Source organism: Spermophilus citellus, assembly GCF_964194105.1.
Source record: "Spermophilus citellus genome assembly, chromosome: 5".
Classification (NCBI taxonomy): domain Eukaryota; kingdom Metazoa; phylum Chordata; class Mammalia; order Rodentia; family Sciuridae; genus Spermophilus; species Spermophilus citellus.
The window spans coordinates 7,820,331-7,839,663 of NC_138186.1; the positions used below are offsets into that span (position 1 = coordinate 7,820,331).

A 19,333-nucleotide genomic window follows, 5' to 3' on the forward strand; every position below is an offset into this window, starting at 1 on the left:
TGTGCCTGCATGTGTTGGACAAACTGTTCTTAAGATAATTACACACAGGGCCGGGGCTGGGGCTCATGGTAGAGCACTCACCTGGCACGAGTGAGGCACTGGGTTTGATCCCAGCACCACATTTTTAAAAAATAAATAAAGATATGGTGTTCACCTACCAATAAAATATATATTAAAAAATAATTACACACTGAAGTACACACATTGATGCTGTTTCCATAGATTTGTGAATTACATATTCACCACCACCTTCTTTGAGAAATATGAATTTGGCATTTAATTTTTCATGTAAATTGCACTTTTTAAGCACATTCTCTATGCTGAGAGGGATTACTCCAAAATAATTTCTAAAGTTATGAACCAGTAAATGAATAGTTACAGATTTAGGCCATACAAAAAAGGCAAAGGCACTGCCCCAAGAACATTCAGACTTCCCGCGCTTCCAAATGACCTCAGCAGGGTCAGCCTGGCAGCTTCTTCCTGTCCCGTAACTGGATTGGGTCCATGGTCCTGGGCACCACAGTAGGAAGGCATTTCACTTTTCAGCAAGCACCTTGCATTTACAGAAAGGTGTCAATTCACTGGCATTGGGAAAGAACTGGGGGGAAACCTGGGCTATTCTCGTCATCTTTCAAATTTAAGCACAAGAAAAATGCACATTTCCAAGAAATGCTCCCTGAAATGTCTCAGAGTGATGCAGCCAGCTAACCTGCCCTACCCTGCCACAGAAGAAATCACAGTAACAATTGCTCATGCTTCATTGTCTTATTGCAAAATGCATTCTGACCTGCAAATCTGGAACCATTACACCTCTAGGTAGAAAACAAGGCAATTAATTATTTTAATAGTCAGATGATTATATCATCTTGGAATTTAATCAAAACAAACTAAAGGCACATGATACTCCTAAATTATGCCCACCAAAAACCAGGTTTCAGTTGTTTAGTACAGCGTCCCGATTCCTCCTCCTCATTAGCAACTTGGGCAAACCTGCTGCCCACCACGAACATGGAGGAAAGCTTTTGCCTGACATGTCAAGAAGGCCTTGGCGGGATTTCCTGAAACTTTTGGGGAAGCGGAACCAGAACTATATGAAATACAGGTAACTGCTGAAATGCACAGGGGCTGGAAGATTCTGTCCTCCCATCAGATCATCCTTGATGGTCTGAGACTCACACAGGAAGCACGCCTGAGACGGGAGGTCTTGCCTAAAACCACCAAGGAAAGTCCAGAGTCTTGGGAAAGAATGGACATATCAACAACGGGACAATTGGAGGCAGGGACTTGTTTCCTCAAAGTTTCTTGAGAGAGTTGATAATCACAAAGTGGAGGCTTCCTCAGCTCTGGTGTGACTACAGAGCTATTAAGTCCTCAGAGGGTGCCAGGCCTGGTGCCTGGGACTAAGCATTTTTTTTAATCCACCACAAGTCCCCTTTTTAAAACTTAATTTTATTTTTTTAGTTGTTGATAGAATTTTATTTTTATTTATTTATAAGTGGTGCTGAGAATCGAACCCAATGCCTCACACACGCTAGGCAAATGCTCTACCACTGAGCCACACCCCCAGGCCCCTTAGGGCTAAGCATTTTATAGATATCAAGTCCTTTGATCTTCGTGAAGTCAGCATTAGAGAAAGTAATCTAGGCTTATCTACTTATGAACTATGAGTATCCCATCTGTAAATGGTTAGCAACTGATGGACCAGGAACGCTTCATTAAAACACAGCTTCAGCTATAAAGTTGTCCCCTGACATGAGACCTGGTTAATCACTTAGGTTAAATTGAGATTCCAGTATTTTTGTCTCTAAGTCAGGAAAAATGTCCTTGAACCTTTTAATATTTTAGTTTTTGATTTTAGCAAACATTTGTTTCACACAAAGACTGATATACCCATCCATTTCCTTTGAAGTAATTATTACATAAAAATAAATATTTAAGTTCTTCTAATCAAATGTCCTCATGAAATCTAGTCCCACACCTGGCTTTTTTTTTACTACTGATCAGTGCAGAACAGAGGTAAATTCTGGCTAATAACCTAAATAATTATTTTCACTGGCACAAAATTCAAATTAACATAGAACCTGCCTTCTTTTTAGAGCCATTTTTTCAGCCTTTTCCACTTAGCATTGAAGTTCCAGTCATACTTCACTATTTATAAGTACCTGAAATTCCTTATTCACAATTCCTCTGATTTTCCATTTACCAAGGTCATTCTTCCCACCCCTCTTATCTGGCTAATAGCTCCTCCTCCAAGAAAACGTCATTCCAGGCCTATCTTTTCTGGGGTACTTCCACCACCTCCCTTTCCCTCCTCCATGTAGTTAGATACCCTCTCTTAGTGCAGCGCGCTTATCCTCATTGCTTCATTTGAAAAACATTTATGAAGCTCCTATTATCTACCAGGTCCTCTATCAGGTGCTACGAACACAAAGATAAACAAAACAGAACTTTCAGGTGGTGGAGGAAAGACATAGATTGGACAGGTAACTGGGCAGAGCATGCCATGTCCCTCTGGGATCCAGGAAGACAGGCAGCTTTTTGAGCCCAGCCCTCCAGAATCTGGAGAATTTAACAGAGCATGGGAAGACAAGGGGTAGGAGGAAGAGAGTTTTCTGGGCAAAAGAAATCGAAAGCAAAGTCAGCAATGGCAGAAAGAACTGAGGGAAAAAACATGATGAAATTTTAGAACTACCAATTTTAAGCTTTTCAAGCTCTAATAAAAGCAAAAAAGCAAACAAGGAAAGTCAACCCTAACTTTATTCCTACATGTATATCAATACCCTATGCTTTCCCCGGGCACAGTCGCACTCACCTGTAATCCCAGCAGCTCGGGAGGCTAAGACAGGAGGACCGTGAGTTCAAAGCCAAACTCAGCAAAAGCAAGGTGCTAAGAAACTCAGTGAGACTCTGTCTCTAAATAAAATACAAAATAGGGCTGGGGATGTGGCTCAGTGGTCAAGTGCCCCTGGGTTCAATACCCAGTACCTCACCCCCCCAAAAAAAATCCAATGCTTTCTTAAACCCAAGGGGGATCATTAGGTGATTCATTAACACTATATACAACTGTCAACTTTTATCTAAAGACCAGACACATATTTTACAACTCCTCTGAAAAGCATTGTGAATGCACAGTTCAGTCATGTCAGACATTAACACAGCCAACAGAGAAGAGGCTTCAGAGGAAAGACTTGTTCACCACCCCAGGTGAGGGTGAATAAGTCCAAGCAAATGACAGAAACTTTGGTGCAAACCTCCCAGACAATTCTGTTGGGATTCGGAGAGGCTTGTCAAACCTCTTTCTTCCTTCCATGTGACCCAAGGTACACACAAAGGTTGAAGCTCTCTCCCCGTGGTTACTTTGAAAATCATCATCCCAAATGTTATCCTCTTTTGGTGGAAGTAATCCATGTGTTGAGGAACAGAGAGAAAATTTTCCAAAGTCAGCAATGTCATTACAAAGTGTTACTTAATCCTGAAAAAAATAAGTTCCAATCTTTGCCTCCTAAAATTTTTACACATATTTGTATAAGATCTTGGTCAACCGAGGTCACGGGACTTAACCTAAAACTATCAAAATTGGGAAGAGAGAGAGAGAAATAGAAATCAGATACCATCATCATGGAGTAACTTTGGATGGCCACATGCCAATTTATGTAGACTGTTCCATAGCTCAGAATGCTCCTGATGTTCCTGCTTCCATTTCTTAACAGAAAGCCTGACAGCAAAAAATACCTCCAAATGAGCAGGATGAGACACAAGTGACCCCACAACATGCCCTGAATTGAACTATAGTGCATCTTATGCTCTATTAAAAAATCAAATGGAGGGGCCAGGAGCATGGCCTGATGGTAGAGTGTGTGCTTTGCAGGCACAAGGCCCTGAGTTCAATCCCTAGCATCACACTAAAAAGAAAAAGTCATCTGAGTGACCCAAGAAAAAAATAAAAGGAAAAAAAAAAGAAAAAAATCAAATCAAATGGAGGATGTAATCACAAAGAGAACACAATAAGCCCTCTGCAGCAAGGATCGAATAAAAGGCATTTGAGCACAATACATATGGTTCAGAATAAGTAAATCCTTAAGTAGATTAACTGCTTCTTGCTCATCAACTATTTTGCTGTAGAAGAAGAATAGCTCTGATCTATGAAAATTAATAGAAATCTATGTAAATCTAGTCACATGTGTTGAGGTTTTAGTGTCTCACTTGACAGGTAAGGAAAGAAAGCACAGAAAGACACGGGGTGACTACCTGGGGCTCACACACGGTCATCAGCACATAACAAGCACCAAGGACCAAGTCAAAGGTTTCTAGCCAGAGCACCTTCAGTTCCCAAAACATGTCACAGGTGACATCAAAAACTCACACTTCCCTTTTTAATGTCAGGAGTTTTGTTGTTGTTTTGAAAGAGGACAAAAATAGACAGTAGATAGAAAACTTTTAATTATAAATTCTATTTTTAAACACCTACTGAGGGCAAAAGACCAGGTGTTCTGCCAAAACAAATTAGACAATATTCTTTTTTTTTTTTTTTTTGGCAGTGCTGGGGATTAACCCAGGGCCTCACTCATGTGGTAGACAAGTGCTCTATCACCGAGCTGTATCTCAGTCCTAGACAAATTCTTATATTAGCAGAGTTCCAACCTTGACCCAGAAGAAAAAATGAAACATAGGTTGAGAGGAGAGGCCAGCAATCCTGAGGACAGTGAATTCCCAGCATTGTCCTCCTGTAGGAGAGAGAGGCGAGTGCCCGTGTGAGGGAACAGTCAGAGGATGACTCAAGGACTATTTCAGTACCAGATCCTCTTCCAACCTTGTTGTCCATCTGCTTGTGAGAATGTGAAACTGTCTGGTTCCAAGTTGGAGAAGGAAAGGAAATCATCTGCTAAAGCCACAGGCGCAGGACCCGCAAAGGCACGCTGCCATCACCACGTGCAGTAGGAACCTGGCTCACACCTTGCGGCTACCTGGCTGGACTTCACGCAGTCATGGTGAGCCCCAGGGGTGAGTTCAGGGACCCAGCAAGACAAAGGAGAAATGCTGTCAGTTCGTTCTTCCTGTACTTACTGCAGGCTAATCGAGGAGAAAGAACAGCTCAAAGAACCACAGACAGAAAGAAAAGTCAGTCAATAGGTATTTTAGAGGCAGACGTTGGCTAATTAATGACAATACCTACTTGTCCAGAAGTGCAGCCAACCAGCCCTTCCTCCTTACTCCTCTTCCCTAGCGTGGTCTGCCCTTCCCCCAGGAATCACTGAGGACACCAAAGGCACCTCCTTCCACTGGACCTACCCTTCTTTTATACCACCCTGCACCTTTCAATACCCACACCCATCATCCCCACATACCTGCATGGTTTCCCCTGCCTCCTTAAGGAGGCAGAAAACTGAGATTCCAGAAGCACTAAACTTCAGAGAAGCTCCAGTGAACAAGGATTCAGGAAGCTAATGAGTTCAGAGCCACGGACAAGAAGAGTTCTAACTCTACATTTAAGGGTAAGAAAAACCTCAAGGCCACAATTAGCATTTCAGCCATGTTATAGGCCAAATGATCATTCCTGGTTCTGCTAGAAACTTAACCAGCAAGGATAATGTTGTTTCCATAGCAAGATGAATTCCATGTTCTAAACAACGGTCTGCAAACAAACTTCTGGAACACTAAATATTCATAAATTTGGGCCACCAATAAAACATGTAACAATATATTTTTCACCTCTGAGTTTCTTCTCCCTAACAGCTGAAGAAGAAAATAGAAAGTACCCATGTATGCAACAGGGCACTGAGGTCTGATCTCCTTCCCCAGGAGCTACTTCAGTTGATAGTGAAGTTGGTGACTACCACTTGCTCCTAAGACTTCAGGGTGAATTTATTCTTCCCAATGTGTCCAAAACGAGTAACTGGACCCACTTCTGGATAAAGGGGAAAGGCCTTTAAACATTATAAGGAGGCAGAAGAGACAACAGGTGTGGGAGGGTTAATTCACTTTCTGTTGGCCAAGAAAGTAAGTAGAGCTATTGCTACTGCAGCTCAAGAGATAAGTCAAGCTCCAAAGGAAGTTGGTGATTTCTTCTGAACAGGTTCTCTAACTGTACTCATGTGTCAGCACATGTGTGCACACACAAGTGCATGAACAGAGACACTTGGGATAAGGAATGAGTTAGAAGAAAAACGATAATGCCCTTCAAAAGAGGAAAATCACTAACACAATAACCTATTGGCCAAGCCTGACCTAGTATTATTTTCTCTTCAAAGAATTATAAGAAGCCGGGCACAGTGGTGCACCCCTATAATCCCAGTATCCCGGGAGGCTGAGGCAGGAGGATCACAAGTTCAAAGCCAGTCTCGGCAAAAGTGAGATGCTAAGCAACTCAGTGAGACCCTGTCTCTAAACAAAATAAAAAATAAGGGCTGGGGATGTGGCTCGGTGCTTGAGTGCCCCTGGGTTTAATCCCCAGTACAAAAAAAAAAAAAAAAAAAGGTCAGACCCAGAGGGAAACTTGGACTTCTCTGTGGAACAGTACCCAAAGTGGTGGCAGCCAAACTAGATGAGCGAGAAAAGGCCAAAGTCAGACCAGGAAAGAAAAGTGCCTCAAATCCCGTGGCGGCTGCACCTGGGTGAGGTCATCCATCCCCTTGGCTGCAGCTGACTGCACCAGGATGAACGTCTGTCTGAAGCAGAGCCAGTCGATTTTCTCCATCAGGAGTTTGGCATTGGGATTTGGGGACAGCTAACACGTGGGCCTGGTCAGAGCTGCGCAGCAGCCATGTTGCATAACCTACAGAAGCCAAAGAGGGAACAAGAACAGATGTGCAAGGAGGAGGTGCGATAAGAGAGAATGAGGATTAAGGCTTTCCCATTCTCAGTTCCAGTTCCTTCGGGAAGCCATCTGCATTCTGCATTTCAAGACATCCCCGCTCCTTACAATATATTTTCTTTTTTGTCAAAGCTAGCTTGAATTTAATTTAGTTATGTAAGACTAGAAGCTCTTTGATTAAACCATATTACCATAAAGTAAGTCACTCTATGAAACTCTATGAAAGTGAACTGTATGAAAAGAGTCTAGGGCCGGGGGTGTAGCTCAGTTGGTAAAGAGCTTGCCTTGCACGCACAAGGCCCTGGGTTCAATCCCCAGCACCACAAAAAGTAAAGAGTATAAACTTTTTTTAAACATATTTTCAGTTATAGATGGACACAATACTTTTAATTTATTTATTTTATTTTTATGTGGTGTCAAGGATTGAACCCAGTGCTTCACACAGGCTAGGCAAGTGATCAACCACTGAGCTATAAACCCAGCCTGAGCATAGACTTTTGACTCAACCAGGTTCAAATTGTGATGCCCTCAATATAAGCCATCTAGTCTAGAGGAAGCTTTCTAGGCTACCTGAACCTTAGTGTCTTCACCTAGAAAATGAATGCAGTTAACTGTCACATCTAATTGTGAAAAACAGTACACAGGAAGCACAAATTATAACTTCTAGTAGAATTCAGAGGAATAGTACTATGTAAATATGAAACATTGCACATTTTCTGACATATGGTCCTGCTGAACCTCATGCATAGATCCTAAAGGACTGAAAAATCTTCCAATTCTGCATGTCTCAGAATGTGTCCCTAGGTACAACCATAGACAAGAGATGACCTACAATAATGACCCCATCCCTGCTATTACCACTTGCTATAACACAACATGAAGGTCCAACTAATCTTGGAGAAACACTTAATCCAGCTCCTCAAGAGGAAGAACTAACTCACTTGAGAAAGGTATGAAGCCCTCTTTTTTTTCTTTTTTAAGGACCCCTAGAAGTCCTCATACTGTGTGTTTGTGTGTGTGTGTGTGCGCGCGCGCGCACAGGGACGCATCTGCACACGTGCTTTCTTTCTTGTTAATTATTAATTTATTTGCAGTACCAGGGACTGAGCCCCAGGATGCTCAATCAAGGAGCTGTATCCCTAGCCATCCTTTTTTTTTTTATTTTTGAGACAGGATCTTTCTAAGCTGCCCAGGCTGTCCTCAAACTTGTTATCCTTCTGCCTCAGCCTCCCCAAGTCTAGGATTTCAAGCGTGCACCACTGCATGTGGCCACAAATCCCTCTTAAGACATAATCACTTCTTAAGGACACCACTCCCAACTCTGTCACAATGGCAATCAAATTTCACTGTGGGTTTTGGAGGGGACAAGCCATAAACAAGCACAAGCAGCATTTACTCTATTAGATTTTAATCACTGAGCTCCTTGAATTTCTCCCTCGGTGAGCTGTGCAGGAGGGCAGAAATTGGGTCTGTCATTCGAAGGATTATCTTCCCACGGGAGTATTCAGAAATGGCAAGTAAATAAGCATGTAGTTTTTATAATGATAAACTGTAATTTATGGTAATATTTGCTCAAGAAATAAAAAAATATATGATTTGTGATCTACTTCAGAATCGCCACCAGTGTAAGTAAGTCCAGAGCTGAAGGAACGGAGTTTCTGCTTGGTCAGTTCTAAAGAACTAAACGTTTGGCAATGGAGCACTGTACAATGCACAGCTTGAGGTCTTCTTTGATTGTCTTCTACTCTGATATTTCAAAAGAACACACCACCTAACCCACAGACATGGCAGTATACACCTGTACACACCGGAATAAGGGCCTGATCTCCATGGGCTTGTCTTGCACCACAATCAGTCAAAGATGCCCACACGTTGCTGCTCCCATGTGTTGAGGGTACTGGTGAGCTTGAGGGGACCGGGGTGCAGCGGCACCTCAAGACACGTTCAGCACCCTCAGGAAGATTCCGAGTGAGCAAACCAAAATCCACCAAGTTACACGTAGATCCGTAGGCAGCGTCTAGTCTCACTTCTGCATTAGTGCTGCCTTAACTGACCTGTGGACAATCTGGACACTACATTCTTACCCAAACTGGAATTTTTATTCATCTCTCCAGCGTTAGTATTGAATAAATCCTTATTATGTGTCAGGCACAGGGCTGGACCTGTGAGGGATACAAAGGTTAATCAGAAGGCCAGTGTGCCTGACCTCACGAGAAAAGGACTGTCCTTCCTTTCTAGCAAGAAAAACAGTTTTTAAAAGCAGTTATCCTGAAGTGTGATGAGTACTGTGCCCAGCAAGGCCTGTGCCGTGCAAGCACTTTCCTGGGGCCTAGAACGAGCCTCATCTGGAGCAATGTCTCAAAGTGAGGTCCCTGGTCCAGCAGTGTGGACACTGCTGGGTGACTAGTTTTAACAGCTCCTCCAGGGGACGCTGATTCAAACCCCCTCCCAGAGCAGTTCATCTGGATCACTTTTAAAGTTTCCCCAGCTAATTATAAATTAGTACAACTGCTATGGAAACCAGTATAAAGGCCTGGGACCACCATGTGACCACCAAGTGACTTCTAGGTATTTATCTTGAAGAATCAACATCATCATACTGTAGCGACACACGCACACCCATGTTGTAGCAGTGCAACGCACATTAGCCTAACTATGTAACCAGCCTGGTGTCTTATCAACAGATAAATGAATCAAGAAAATGTGATATATATACACAGTAGAGTTTTATTCAGCCATAATGAAAAATGAAATTATGACACTTGCAGGAAAATAGATGGAACTAGAGACCATTATGTTAATCGAGGTAAGCCAAACTCAGAAGGTCAAGGGTCATGTTTTCTCATATGTAGAATATGCTAGAGAGCAAAACTAAAAAGAAAAGTGGGGTGGGGTCTCGTGGAAATCAAAAGGACATCAGTAGAGGAAAGAGACCAGGGGGTGGGGGTGGGGAGGAAGGGGGTGAGTGCTGGGGAGTGATACTGGCAAATTACATTGGCATATTGTGTGCATGTACAAGTATGTTGCAAATCCCATTGTTATGTACAACTACAATGCACCAATAAAAATGTGGAAAGAAAAAAAATTAAAAATAAAATTCCCCCAGCTGATTCTAATGTCAAGTGAAGCGTTGAGAATTACTGGTCTATCACAGGGGTAGGAAAGACCCCCCAGGGAACTGACATCTAAGCTGAGACAGGAGAGGAGTAGGAGTCAGAAAATAAATATGAAAAAAGTGCCCAGACAGTGAAAACTGTGTGTTTCAAGGGCAGAGGGCAGAAAAACACGATGCATGTGAGGAATTTAGAGAATTCAGTAGGGCTGGAGTGTTGAAAGGTTGAAACGCACTCTAGAATTCGGGTGGAGGGGTTAGCCAGGTGAGAGAGAAGGAATCTGTAAGTTTAAAAGCTGAACTAACAGACCATAGGAAGCCTCTTTAAGCGACTTCATCTTACCAGATCTGTATTCTTTAAGTGATCCCTTTGGCTACACTATAGAAATAGATCCAGGGGAGGGAAATTGCATGCAGGCGTTTCTAGGTAAGGGTACTGCAGCACAGGGTTAGAGACGATGCTGACAGTGGCCAAAAACTGCTGGGACTAGGGACCAGGGAGGATGTGGGCAATACAGGAGTTCAATATCCCAAGGTTGACTTCCATGTTTCTGATAACAGCAATTGGATGGGCGACCGTGGAGGAAAACACATGTTGATTTCAAGGTGAACTATAGAGTGACATGCCTTGGGCTCTATGACAACAGGTCTGTGAAAACATGGATTCAGGAGAAGTCTGCTTACTTAGTTATCGAATAGAAACCAGGGATTTTGATTTCACCTACAGTCATACAAGTTTGAGGTGAAGAAAGCTTAGAACCTAAACCTCTTTGGATCACTCACAAATAGAGATAGTGAAGGTTCCAAACACGAATGACCAAAGCAGTAGGACCAAGTAAGGGGACTCCACGAGAGCCAAGGGACTAGAAAGTTCTGCGAAGAAGAGACTGCAGAATCTAAAGGCACTGAAAACTCAAGCAAGGTAAAGACCCAAAGGGCCCACTGGACCGGCGATCCTGGAGGTCAACACTGACTCCGCAACAGGAGACCCAAGAGTAGGGGAGATGGGGTGTGAACTGCAAGTAAAAACAAAGATGGCAGTGGGCGTCATGGTCAAGAAAGACGAGGAAGTGGGCACCGTGGCACACGCCTGTCCTCCCAACTCCAGAGGCTGAGGCAGGAGAATTCCAAGTTCAGAGCAAGGCTTAGCAACTTAGCGAGACCCTGTCTCAAAATAAAAAATAAAAAAGGGCTGGGGATGTGGCTCAGTGTAAAGCACCCCTGGGTTCAACCCCCAGTAGCTAGATAGACCATGAAGAATAAGGTCCATGAGATGCACACTCGGTGAGAATGATTCAGCATTTTCATTAAGCAACATACTCTAGATACATGTCTAAGGTGAGGCTCCCTATAAACCAGAGCTCCATGAAGGTGAAGAAGAGGCAGAACATTGTAAATAAGGGTTAAATTGATGCAGTTCAACTAAAAATAAACCAAAACAAGATGCTTTCACAAACATAAATTGCTAAATGATAATCGAAGCAAATTTGGCCACAGACTCTCAATAGAAGAAAATATTATGTTCAAGAAGTTAGTGCTCTTCAGAAGTTTAAAACCTTTTAGAAATAACTGTTAACATAAAATGTTAATGAAGAGAGTCCCCCTCTCTTTTTCCATATATATTCCACAAGCTTATACACAATATCGACAGTTGGTTTGAGTTAGGGTGGTCTTATAGGAAACCATGCCAACGTATCAATGATATGAAGCAAAGGCTGAGTATCCACACTGCTGGGAAGACAGCATAAGGCTTCAGAGCCTCGACCACTCCCAAGTTCTTCAGAATCCGCACCATGGGCCCTATCACAGCCCCCCTCTAGCTGCAGTCATTTCATCTGCCTTGCTCCATTTATGTGTGTGCTAGGACTATGCATGTGTAACTATGTACATGACACGTATTATGTATTATCATGCACGTAAATTATGCACTACACTAATATAAGCATGCATGACGTTATTAATATTATACAATACTAATGCCTAATCATATGTACTCTAATTACAACCATGAATTGTGAGTGTGTGTGTGTGTGTGTGTGTGTGTGTGTTCTGGGGATTAAGGGCCCTGCACGTGTTATGCAAGCACTCTACCACTAAGCTACATCCGCAGCCTTTCTATTGTATTTGAGACAGGGTCTTGCTAAATTGCCCAGGCTGACCACCAACTTGGGATCCTCTGCCTCAGCCTCCTGAGTAGCTGAGATTACAAGCATGCACCACCCTGCCCAGCTTCCCATGAATATTCTTCACTAGAGGTAGTGACCTGGCCAACAGAGACCTAACGTTACAGGTATCGCTGGTGAGGCTGGCCCTAACATGGCCCCTCTCCAGCAAGGAGAAAGGGGTGACTTTGTTGAATAAGTCTGTCAGAGCATTTCCACTCCCCCTACTAGTATGTCATTTAGTAAAAAGATGGGGACACCAATCTGACGAATGAACTTCCAGGGGAAGCCAGATCCAGTGGTCATTGAAAAGTCTATTCTTTACAGGCACACAGGGGAAAGGCATGTGACCACTTCCATTTTTCTGCCATTGGTAAATGCAGGTATGACGCTTGGGTCTGCTGCAGCCCTTCTGTCAGATAACCACAACTCATCGGCTGCCACACTGACGATGACAACGGAAGATTAAAAACAACCAGTCCAATGAGGACCCCGCTGAACTGCTAAATCAGTCACTTCTGAAACATCTTATACCCGTGCTTCTGATTATGTAGACTTATAAATTTTCCTTTCTGCATAAACCAGTTTTACCCAAGCTTCTAGTACTTTCAGCCAACAGTTGCTCATTATTTCTAACATATGGATATTTCCAAAGCACATCTCTAACATATTGATTATCTCTAATGTAATAATATGTCTGTATCAATTAAAACTAATTGTTTTTAAACACTAAGCTGCTTACATGAAAACTTCTGCCGAAAGACCAAAACAAAATATGGCAATTTTCCTCATTATTTGCAATCAAATTGATTACATGCACCTTCATTATTTCTCCCCACTCATGATTTCTCACAGAAAACTCTGTAGCAAATAACCTAAAAGAAACCGGAGAAGGGGGAGGTTTGACATCATGTTCATATCTCAAACTCTTACTGTACAACAAGTATCTATCTTGCTGTTGACAAACACAAAGTTGTGAATATTAGACTAAAAATCCAAAAATCACAATCTTTATAGTGTGAATGCCAAAATGAATTTAGGGGTTAGCATCTTAAGATTTTTAAAAAGTATTGGAAATAAAAGAACACTCTAGGGAAGAGAGAGATCACTGTCCAATTAATATAACAGATGGCCTGAGAACTGAACTTCTCTTCCCCATTGATTGTCCTCGCAGACCCGAATGTTAACTGCAGCCATGAAAAAATAATTTAAAGCTACCCTTGTTCCCCCTCCATACAGCTAACTACCACTTGGCTTTAGAGGCACACTTATTTCCATACTTCCCAGCCCTATTGTTTTGGTAACTCCTTTGAACTTGGTGGAGGGAAGGGAAGTGTGGAGGACTGGAGTTTCACTTATTTCTTCCAAGGAAAGTTCTATGACACAATTTTCATCATTGTTTCAATGCTGTCTGGGTCTCGGAATCTGCTCATATCCATACTACCATTCAAATTCCAAAAACTGTTTTCAATAGTTAAAACACACATTGTTTCAATTTGGTTCTCTTATTTATGTCCCTAGTACTCTTCCCTTCCCTAACAGTACAGAAGTAAAACAAGGGCCACAGAGGTGGGAGAAGGCAGGATTATTCAAGCAGAATAGTTACTAGAAGGACACAGAGTATCAGAGAGGACACTGGCTCTCTGCCCTGATACTACACTAGAATCACTGGGGGCGCATTTTAAGAATGGCACTTGGGGCTGGGGCTGTAGCTCAGTGGTGGTGCGCTTGCCTAGCATGTGTGAGGTACTGGTTCGATCCTCAGAACCACATATAAATAAATGAATTAAAGGTATAAAAAATACAACAACATTTCTTTTAAATGACACTTGGCTGATTTCAATGCTAAATCGGTAAAACCAGAAGCTCTGGAAACAGGGTCCTGGAAGTTATATTTTTAAATAGATTCCCCACATGATTTTAATGTGTACCTAGAGTTCACTAAGAATTAGATTTGTTTGCTTATAACAGGGGTTGGGGGGAGGGAATGTCTTAAGATAAAAGCTTTTTCTTCCTTTCATATAAAAAAGTTTCTTTCTGCACATAATTGTGCCTATAAAGCTGCTGAGTTATTTAGGACCTGAGCTTATTCTGTTTTCTGCTCACAGTCCTTGTGTCAGTCTTGTATTTGCAAGATTACTTCATGGGCCAAGATGCCTGCTGAAATTCCAGCCATCACATCCAACAACAGAGGAAAGAAGAAAAGAGAAAGGAGCAGAAGAATGTGTATCTCTTCTAGAAGGACCCACTCTAACAGCCTAACTGGAATTTCCCACCGCCCTTCTACTTAAATCTTATTCTCTGAAGCTCAACTGTGGGACGACATTTGGTTGCAATGGATACTGAGGTATACAGCCTTTTAACTTGGCTCATGCTCTGTTACTGAAAGAGAAGTTGCAAGTGGGATTTGGAGAGGCAACCAGCAGGTTCTGCCTCAGTCAAGGAAATCTGCAGCATAGCTTAGGCTCTTTCCTTTCAAATGTGCTCTTTTTTGTTTAAATCAACCTCATTTTTATTTTTTATTTTTTATTAATATGTATTAATTGCACATATTCGTGGGGTCAAGTTTGATATTCCAGCACGTGCACCCAACACATATGGATCAAATCAGGAATTTGCACCACCCTCTCCGCATCATTTCTTCCCGGCCGGAGCCTCTGAGCACCCTGTCCACATCTTCTTAAGATATATAACAGGATGTTTCGAATGACAGCCATCCCTCTGTGCTGGGGAACATCAGCGCTTACTGCTATCCACCTGTGTTGTGTACCCTTTACCCACCCCTGCCCGGGCCCTTCCCAACCTCTAGTAATCACTACTCTACATTCAGGCCCATTTTCCCAAGTCTTAACCAGCCTTAGAAGACACTAATGTGACATGAAACACAAAGTACGAAAACTCAACACAATTACCTTCTGCCATGGTTAAATAAGCTCAAGACACAGAACCACATTCACCAGCAGGATCTGTTGTCCATAAGGTCACAGTGACCTTATAATAAGCTTCAAACACTGGGCGTAGGATCAAGGATATGTGTGCATTGCACAAGAGCCATACCCATTCTGGGCAAGGTGCGCAAGGAGCCAGGAGGTCTTTTGTAACATAACTCTGAGCTAAGAATAGAGACAGACTCTTCTCTGCCACACTGAGCAGCAGGTACACCAAGAGATACTCACCCCTGTGCTGTCAATCGCCCAGTTTCATACATACATTTGACCCTGAGCTCTTTCTTATAGATTCTGTGTGTGATGGAGCAAGGAGAGTAAGACGCTTCTCAACGTGGGCAGATGCATCTTGCACAGAAAGTGTGGGACTACTCACTTCCAGCTCAGTGCCACGCCCTGCAGCTCCTCTCCCTTCCTCACACCCACTGGGCCTCCAATGGTCTCATGGTGGCCACAGCAGAGGCCTCTATCACAGCATTGCCATTAACAGATTCCAAATCCCCACCCCAGTGACCTGGGTCTTAAACTGCCTGAGAGCAGGAACACCACTGCTTCCCGGCAATGAGGGTGGTGCCGATCAGGTAAATTAAAGAACATAACCAACGAGTCGCCTTTCTAATTAGTGCTTGGCAAAATGCGTGCTGACACAAGGCACCTTTAAGGAGCCTTCGGGCCTGAACAGTGTGCCTCCAAAATTCTCATGTCCTAACCTCCAGGACTTCAGAATACGACTATTTTTGAGGATATTGTCTCTAGAGAGGTAATTGGGTTAAAATGAAGTCACTGGGGATGGGACCTGACCCAACATAACTGGTGTCCTTATAAGAAGATATAATGTCACCAACACATAGAAGGAAGACCGTGTGGGGACACAGGGAGAAGATGCCATCTGCAAGCCAAAGAGGGGGACCTCAGGATAAACCAAACCTGCTGACATTTTGATCTTGGATAAACTACCAGTCCATGGTGCTTCCTTGCAGCAGGCTCCCAAACTAATGGAAGGAGCAGCAACCTCAAACAGCACTGGTGTTAGACTGGTGGTAAAGACCCTGAGATCACACAGTTAGGTGCTCACCTCTTTTACCTAACTACAGGCAGGTCTAGACCCAATCAAAGTCTAAAGTCCCAGTTTTTTTTTTTTAATGAACACAAAGAAAGAAAAAGAGAGAGAGAGAGAGAAAGGGAGGGAGAGAGGAGACAAAAACCCAGACAGGCATGGTAACACAACCAATAATCCCAGACAATCTGGGAGTTTAAGGCAGGAAGATTGCAAGTCCAAGGTCAGCCTCAGCGATTTAGCAAAACCATGTGTCAAAATAAAAAATAAAGGCTGGGATACGGCTCAGTGGTAAAGTACCCCTGGCTTCAATCTCACCAGTATCAAATAACCCAAAAACAAACAAACAAACAAAAAGCCCTATAATTTGAACAACAAAATAAAGTGGGATTAAATTATAGCACAAAACATAAAATTAAATATTCATATACCCATATGACTTAAATAGATGAGTGAGGATAGAACAATCTCCCATGTGGAAAAATTTCAAATAATTTGTACATGTAGATACTCTCCCTCAAGGAGGTGACGCATAGCACTCCGCTTCTTACGTGACTTCCTTCTACTGAGTTCTGGAGGAAGAAGGAGGGTGGGGACCAAGCTTTGCAGTGGAAAACCCCGACCAGCACTGCCCCGGCCAGGAGCTCCAGGCTCATATCAGTGTGACAAGTCACGCTGACAGCCTGTCCCCCAATGAGGTGAAGCGAAGGGGGTGCGCTCTTCCTAAGAACCCACACCCAAGTCTGACCATGAGGAAAACACCAGCAAACACCCAACTTCCCACCGAGGAACAGTCTGAAAATACTCTTCAAAACTGCGAAGGTCATCAGAGACCTTGTGAGAGAGAGACGTGCTGGGAGAAGCCTAAGGAGGGATGATGACCACATGTAACTGGGACAGAAAAGGATCACTGGGTAAACACCGAGGCAGTGGGAATAAAGTACAGGCTGCAGTTAATTAAATAACAGTAAATGGACCCCCGATGGGGGGTTGCTAAGGTGGGAGGTGGGTACTCAGATGTGTCTGTCCCTTCCTCTCAAAGTGGCCGGGAACCCAAAGCTGCTCTCCATGATCAGTCTTTAAAATGGGAGTGCTCCTAACACTCATGGGCAGGGCACCCTGCAGAATTTCAGGAGGGCTCTTTCTTTACCATCTGCAGGACTCCCACAAGAACTTGCAGGTGCTGGAGGAGGGAGCCCTGGGCTGGAAAGGGAGGCCCAGCCACATGGCCTCCGGTGCCCAGCCTCATGGAAGCAAGCCCAGTTCAGTTACCTGGGCAGCAGGAGTGGGTTCTCGGTGGGAAGTGGAAAGGTGACCTGAGGAAGGACAGCGGCCACCAGCTCTGTGGCATTCTCTTAATGAACTCCCCAACCTGCTGACAGCCTCCCAGGCTCAGCAGTTACTTCCTCAGTATCTTCAAGTCCATCAAACCACAGACAGTGACTCACACCAAGAGAAATCAGTGAGGAGTCAGGTAGAAAAACAGGCACCACCGTGGCAGGCAGCCCCTCACCACCCGCTGGACTTGGTCGGCGGGGCCTGAGAGTGAGCAGGGGCCACAACAGCGAGGGCCTTGACCAGCTTCCTGGGAAACCCAGGAACCAGCTTCATCCGCTCACAAGAAAGGCTGGCCATGGAGGAGCTTCCTGCAGGCTTGGCTGCCCGATGCCCCCATCTCCATGATCAAGAGCAACCCACCACCAACACTCGGTGGCTTCAGACCTGGGACTAGGAGGCAGCCACCTGCGGAGTACAACCTGCTCCTCCAGTCGGCTGTGTCTGCAGCAGGTTTGCCTGATTTCATCATCTGACCCTGTTATTCATGTGGCCATGGGAAAAACCAGAAGGACTCGCATAAGTGTCTTCCTGGGCAAACCAAAGCATGTTAATAAATAAATAAATAATACAACTATCTATAAGCCCTATCCCAAGCAAAGGAGTTTACCTATAGTACGTAGCTACAGAATGACTTCACCTACAGTAGATTTACCTACTGAAACTGTCAACATGCTACAGAATGAATTTACCTACACTTCATGAATAAACATATTTCTGGGGCTGGGGTTGTGGCTCAGTGGTAGAGCACTCGCCTAGAATGCATGAGGTGCTGGGTTCGATGCTCGGCACCACATAAAAATAAAACAAAGACTGTGTCCACCTAAAACTAAAAAAACAAACATTTTTAAAAATTAAAAAAAAATGAACATTTCTAACAGGTTGGTCCCAATGGAAGGGAAATAGAGATTTGTTGTCATTCATTCATTCAGCCCTTTTGCACGTGCCTACCAAGGGGAAACACTGGTCATTAACCTGATCCCAAAGTCCAGCATGCACAAATACCATATGAAAAGTCTGTTTTGAATGCAAATTCCAGGGCCTCCCTCTCCATGCTCACATCCTCACCCTACCCATGAAAACATCCAGTCCAATTCAGCGGCAGGGGTGGGGCCTTATAAATACATATTTTAAACACAGACCTCCACTAATTCTGAACAGGAAGGTATAAAGGGAACTGCACAAAGACAAGCCCTAGAGCGGTAGGAAAAGGAGTGTCTTAGTCCACATGGGCCGCTGCAGCAGGATACCATCAGCTGGCATAGTTTATAAACAACTGAAACCCTATTCCCCACAGTTCTGGAAGCTGGACAGTCCAAGACCAAGACACACTTGGTGTCTGATGAGGGCCTCCTTCCTAGTGTATGGAAAGCCACCTTGTCCCTGTCACCCCACATGGTGGAAGCAGCAGGGGTCTCTCAGACCTCTTTCATAAGGCACTAATCCCATTCATGAGGGCCCTGCCCCCATGACCAAGTGGCCTTCCTCAGGCCCCAGATCCCTAATACCATCACCTTGGGGGGGGGGGTCAGTCAAGAGTTCAACAACATGGATTTTGGGGACAACAACATTCAGATCATAGCAGGGAAATCTAGAAGTCTGGCAAAGAACCCCACCACAGCAGCAGCAGCACCAGCAGCAAGAACATTTTGGCTGCTATAGACCAGATCCAAGAATATGAGCCATTGGGTCTCTTCAGGTGGGCTATGGGAAGTTCTGGGCCCAAACTCATGAATTGGAACCGAAAGGCAGGCACAATTCTGCAGGTAAATCCCACCCATAACTGAGGCAGGGGTAGAGATGTGAGTCTTCCTACCAGACATGCATTCACTTACAAGATCAAGGGCAAGTGAGAGTGACAGTTTCACAGACGTGGGGAAGCGGATAAGATGTACAAACCTTCCTGAGAGA

At 43.8% G+C, this 19,333-nt stretch overlaps 1 protein-coding gene and 1 long non-coding RNA gene across 6 annotated transcripts in view; one reads left to right on the top strand and one right to left on the bottom strand.

The window, feature by feature from the left end:
- RNF144B (ring finger protein 144B) overlaps positions 1-19,333 on the bottom strand; it is a 169,803-nt gene that overhangs the window by 95,816 nt on the left and 54,654 nt on the right. The window contains exon 1 of one of the 2 annotated variants that reach the window (XM_081294358.1): positions 14,998-15,140. The exons of the other annotated variant lie outside the window; for it this stretch is intronic. The gene's annotated coding sequence lies outside the window, so the exon portion shown is untranslated. Of the gene's footprint in view, positions 1-14,997; positions 15,141-19,333 lie in introns of those variants that run through there. 2 annotated transcript variants of the gene reach the window in all.
- The window catches only part of LOC308649062, a 65,612-nt gene that overhangs the window by 8,147 nt on the left and 38,132 nt on the right, over positions 1-19,333 (top strand). Inside the window, exons 3-4 of one of the 4 annotated variants that reach the window (XR_014021966.1) lie at positions 14,194-14,432; positions 15,322-16,090. The exons of 2 other annotated variants lie outside the window; for them this stretch is intronic. This is a non-coding gene — a long non-coding RNA (uncharacterized lncRNA). Of the gene's footprint in view, positions 1-12,468; positions 12,667-14,193; positions 14,433-15,321; positions 16,091-19,333 lie in introns of those variants that run through there. One more of the 4 variants, XR_014021967.1, reaches the window with a different exon arrangement.